Source organism: Lepus europaeus, chromosome 12, assembly GCF_033115175.1.
Source record: "Lepus europaeus isolate LE1 chromosome 12, mLepTim1.pri, whole genome shotgun sequence".
In the NCBI taxonomy this organism is placed as follows: Eukaryota; Metazoa; Chordata; class Mammalia; order Lagomorpha; family Leporidae; genus Lepus; species Lepus europaeus.
The window spans coordinates 18385451-18391478 of NC_084838.1; positions in this window are offsets into that span (position 1 = coordinate 18385451).

The following is a 6028-nucleotide window of genomic DNA, read 5'->3' on the forward strand; positions in this document are numbered from 1 at the left end:
TTAATTGCCACAGTTAAATCCCACCTGGGATGCTGGCATTTCATAGGAATGTCAGTTTGAGGATCAGTTTCTCCACTTCTGGCCCAAATTCCCTGCTAATGCACTTGGGAAAACAGCAGAGAATTGTCCATGTAGGTGGGACCCTGTCACCCATGTGGGAGTTACATATGGAATTTCAGGCTTCTGTCTATGCTCCCAGCCACTGTGGCCATTTTTGGAGTGAACCAGTGGATAGAGGATCTCTTTCTGTCTCTCCCTCTCTTTCTATAACTCTGTATTTCAAATAAATAAAATAAACCTTTTTGAAAAAGAAATGAACATAGTAGTCATTTATTAAATAAGTGAATGAATGCAAGAGATATAGGCATCTCTCTTCTCTGTGCATCATCTCAACCTGCTGAAGAAGGCCAGGGTTCACATACAAAGGTTCACATCACAGGTGTTTCTTTTGGAAAATACAACAGAAAATACAGGTCAGGGAACGCTATGATGTGAATACTTGTTTCCCTCCAAAATTCCTATGCTGAAATTTTATCCCTAGTAAGATGGTATTAAGAAATGGCTGTAGGTTTTATTAAGAATTTTATTTTAATTGGCTTACACATAAGATTGTCCATAAATTTAAGCTGCTAAAATTAATCAAAGATACATTTTAATTCGTGTGACCTGAATCTCTGCATCATATGTTTTATACTTGTTGGTAGAAAGAAACTAAAAACATTTTATATGGTTGTGCTTAAGTTTACTGGTTAAACAAACTACACCATGTTAGATGTTTAAGAGATGTTTTTAAATACATGGTTCTTAAAATTTATAGAAGGCATTGGACCTTCTTGTAAATTTTTTCTTAAGTTGTTATCTAATGGTTGAAACGGTTTGCTAAGTATTCATGTAATATTGCTATTGTCAGCAAGCGATCTAGGACTTGCTCCCTCATTTCTCTATTCTAAGCCCAACTTGTTCTTTCATTTCTCTATTCTCTTCAAGGTAGGAAACTAATTCTATTATGAAGGAATCTGTAGGACGCACAATTTAATCTTTAGACCTTATAAAAGAGATGGCTAACATTTTTCTGTAATAGCATGGCCAAAATAAGAGCTCAGATAATAATCTCATAGCTAGATTTACTTTGCCATCAGCAAAGTAAACAGGAAGTAGAAAAAACCTCCCTTTCAGACCAAAGGGAAAGAAAGCTTTTATGTGAAAATATAATTTTCCTCATGGGCATTGTCTACCTTAGAAAAACTACTACAGAACATGCCTGTGACTATAGACTTGTAGTTCAGGCCACTGAAGATTAGATATGGGACTTGGGCACTCCCTTGACTTGCATCCTCTGGTCTGCTTTAACACAAACCAGGAGGAAAAGAAAGCTAGGCATCAGAAGCAATGGGTGGCAGGCCTATTAATGGCTGATCTATACAGTGATCTGCCCTCAAGGAGACCCAACAGGCCAGTCCACTGCAGTGGCTTTCAATGTGGCTTCAGCAGAAGTCAGCTTGTGAAGAGCCCTGGCAGCTCTGCCAAGAGTTGGATCACTGGAAATGGACCTGCCCTGGAGTCGAAGGATGCCCAGGTCAGAGCCACAGATCTTACTGGCTCTAAGCTGAAAAGCCCTTCACTCAGCCCGACTTCCAAAGTGACCACTGCGGCTGAGGGGACAGCCAAGTAGCATCAGCAACATTGAAGGCAGAACTGTAAATTTCTTGTTAGAGATGCCCCCTGCCTTTACCTGGCCAGCTCTCCTCCCAGGCCAGCCAAGTAATGAAAGTCAACAGAGTGCCTTCCCCTAGGAGGTTCACACCTCCCTTAGGATGTACCCCATGTGAAGAGATAGATAGGTCTGGGCCTCTTAACTTACAAGGCCTAAAGCCCAACAGATTATTATCAAGCCCCTTCTGTCAGGTTCTATTTGCCTCTCAATCAGAAAACTTAATTGTAGCTTAGACAGCACCTTTCTTAGCTCTAATAATGACTCTGTCCTTTGTTCTAGATCCTGTCTAGTGCACTTGGGCCTCATTCCTTCGTAATCATAACCTCTACTCTACCTCCAATGGCTCTACTCCCAACCTGTGTGTACTGATGGTCTTCTTCCCTACTTAATGCTGTATAATTGTTCAGACCTGGTTAATGCCACTCTTAAGATCATTGGTTACTATCCTCACCCTGTCTTTTATGACCTTGTCTAAATATGATCAGAGTTGGCAAACTTGGAAGGCTTCCATAGCCTTGGCAACTCATGATGAGAGCCTAGGGTGGTTACTGGCACCATAAACTAGAGTGTCAATTTGTTGGGTCAACAACAGGAGTCACTGTGCACTTGCTCCTCATGTGGGATCTCTGTCCTTAATGTGCTGTACATTGTGATTCAATGCTATAACTAGTACTCAAACAGTATGTTTCACTTTGTGTTTCTATGTGGGTGCAAACTATTGAAATCTTTACTTAATATATACTAAATTGATCTTCTGTATATAAAGAGAATTGAAAATGAATATTGATGTGAATGGAATGGGAGAGGGAGCAGGAGAGGGGAGGGTTGCTGGTGGGAGGGAAGTTATGGGAGGGGGAAGCCATTGTAATCCATAAGCTGTACATTGGAAATTTATATTCATTAAATAAAAGTTATAAAAAAAAAAAGAAATGGCTGTAGGGATGTGAGGGCAATCTGGCTGCATCATCTGTCACCCTGTTGATTGGCTGATCTGACTGGCCATGGGGGTGTCCTGTTCCTCCCTCACTTCTCCATGCACATCCCTCCAGAGTCTGCACAGTCAGTTGAAGATGACAACCTTCCCTCTAGAGGATGACAGATTTTTGGTCAAGGGTAAATGAGTAGCTGCGCATGCCTGCTAGAACTTCCAATCAAACTCTCACGAAGTGGCTCTAGGAGGTGATTAGGTCAGAGGGCACAGACGTTTTTGTCAGTGCCTGTGCAACAGAGTCCTGGGATAGTTTACTTATACAATCCACAGAGACATTTCCATCCGTGAACCAGCCAGGGTCCCCTCCAGAGACTGAATCTGCTGGATCCCTAGACTTCTGTCCTCCAGAATGTTTTTAGATTCTCCAAGCTAAGGCATTTTGTTCAGGCATTCCCAATGGACTAAGACAGGAAACATAACTTTCTTTTTAATTACTAATTATATTATAACTTAAGGATAATTCTTTCATAGTTTATTGAAATTCATTTCAGACTTTTTGAAATGCTGCATTTTTATTTTATAATTGTGATATTTTTGAGTGTTGCTTCTTAATTTTAATCAGTAGTAGCTACTTGTTGTCTTTGAAGTATGTTGAGGACAGTTTGTATTTTCATAGCAATAAAGAAAATTAAATTTTATATGGCCATATCTATCATGCTTTCCTTTTATGATTTCTACCGCTGGTGTCACAGAAAAATGTCTTAGAATGCAAACATCGTAAGAATCATTCATCTCTTCATTGCCCGCCCCCTTCCAGTCTCCCTCCTGTTTTCATTCTTCCCTTCCTCTGTCATGCTCATATTTTTTCAGTGAAATCTTAAATCCAAGTGGAATTAATTCTATTTTATTAAATAGTACAGCCAGAATCTAACTCTATTTTTTTCTAATAGTTAAACAAACTGAGTTTTATGAAAGGGGGCCAACTTACTACTAACATGATAATTTGAATTTTCTAAGTTAGCCATCGTATTAATGTATGAAAAACATTTTTTGGTCATCTTAATAGTTCGTTATATATTTTAAAGGCTGCAAAAATGTTAGCAGTAGTGTTTACAATGGGTATATCCTTTGAAGTTAAAATAATGATTCTATTAACACTGCAGCATTGAATGTGATATTGGCTGTGTGAATTACATAAAATTAATCATTTTAATACATGCCCATATTTTTCCATTGTACTAAGTTTTCAGAAAATACATAAGCATTAAAGAACATAAAATTTTAGGGGCTGGCACCATGGCTCACTTGGTTAATCCTCTGCCTGCGGCGCCGGCATCCCACATGGGCGCTGGTTCTAGTCCCTGTTGCTCCTCTTCCAGTCCAGCTCTCTGCTATGGCCCAGGAGAGCAGTGGAGGATGGCCCAAATGCTTGGGCCCCTGAACCCACGTGGGAGACCAGGAGGAAGCACCTGGCTCCTGGCTTCGGATCGGCACAACGCCGGCCGTGGTGGCCATTTGGGGAGTGAACCAACGGAGGGAAGACCTTTCTCTCTGTCTCTCTCTCTCACTGTCTATACCTCTACCTGTCAAATAAATAATAATAATAAAATCTTAAAGAAATATAGAAACAAAAATGTGACAGTGGTACAGCTTGAATAAATTCTTTTTAAAAAAGATTTATTTGTTTATTTGAAAGGCAGAGTTACAGAGAGAAAGAGAGGGAGGGAAGCTGAGAGAGAGAGAGAGAGAGATCTTCTATCTGCAGCTTCCTCTGGGTAACCCACATAGGTGCAAGGGACCCAGGACTTGGACCATCTTCCACTGCTTTCCCAGGTGCATTAGCAGGGAGCTGGATCAGACATGGAGCAGCTGGGATATGAACTAGTGCCCATATGGAATGCCGTAGCAGGTGGCAGCTTTACCTGTTATGCCACAGCCTCAAAAATTATTTTAAAAAGTCAAAGCACTATCAAGTTGACTTAAAAAGAGGAGAACTTATTAATATACTGTTTACAAGAGTTAGCCCTAACTAATTTCTTTATTATTAAATGAACCACTCATTATCTATTAAGTTATCATCTAAGTTCCTAGACTTGGCATCTAAGAACATTTCCAAAACATCACTACTTGCTGCTCCCTAAGCACAGAGTGGAACTTCTTTTCCTGCTTCCCCTGCTTGTAATGTGCTCTCAGTGCCCTCTGTTCCCTTGCTTCATGAGGTCCATGCTAGCATCTCTCTGCCAGCAAGCTTCCCCAGTTTCTCTTCCCTCTCTCTGGTCTTAATCTTCTTCTTTGAAGCTGGCTTCTTCCTGTCTGAGTGGCTCTGAAGGAACCCTGGAGGTGTCATCCTCCCTGTATGCCTGGTCCCAGGGGGTTCTGCCTGACATTTCTCTCCCTGGTGACTGCAGGGGCTCCTAACTGGTGTCCTTTGCTGGACAGTTTAAACTCTCCCTGCAGTTCAACTGACCTTTGCATAATGAACATTCTACTGCTCAAACTTCTAATCATTTCGTTCGTGTGTGTGTGTGTGTGTGTATAGAGAGAGAGAGGGAGGGGGAGGGGGAGGGGGAGGGGGAGGGGGAGGGGGAGAGGGAGAGGGAGAGGGAGAAAGGAACAAAAGCTCCATCCAGGCCTCCCAAGTAGGTGGCAGAACCCAAGTACTTGAGTACCTGCTGCTTCCCAAGAAGTAGAAGTGGAGTCAGGACTCAAACACAGAACCCAAGCATTCTGAAATGAGTTGTGGGCTTACCAAGTGGTATTGTTATTACTACACCACAAGCCCCATGCCTCACTTCACCTTTAGAGTTAGTCAAAAGTTAGTCTTTAGAGTTAGTCAAAAGTTTCTAGTGTGACCTTCGAGGTTTCATTCAATCTGGTACCTGCTTATTCAGTTCCCCAAATTTTCAGGTCTTTTCTCACCTTCGAATTTTTAAAATTTTTTGTTTTTTATATCCCGTCCCCCAAGATGAAACATTCCTTTCCACACTCTTTACTTAACTCTCCCCTGCAGGTTTTATACTGGGTATTATTTTCATGATAATATCTCCACCACCCTCTAGAATAGTTGGTAATCCTACTGTGTGTTCTCATCTCTCATGGCACTGCCATGATCCCCTCTTCATAGACCATAGAACAGAACTGCATTATCAAAGATCCATCTCCACAATATACATAGAAGGGACTGAATATGATCTTCTTATATATACTAACATCTAGCAAAGTGTCTGGCAAATTGAATATAATTCAACAAATTCAAGGGCATGTCAAAAAGCTTTACTCATAATATGCAATTTTATGGACTTTCTGAACACTTCTTATATGAATGGATTTCAATTTTTTGCATGAAAATAAATTTATCTTTTAATTTCATGTTCCACGAACTT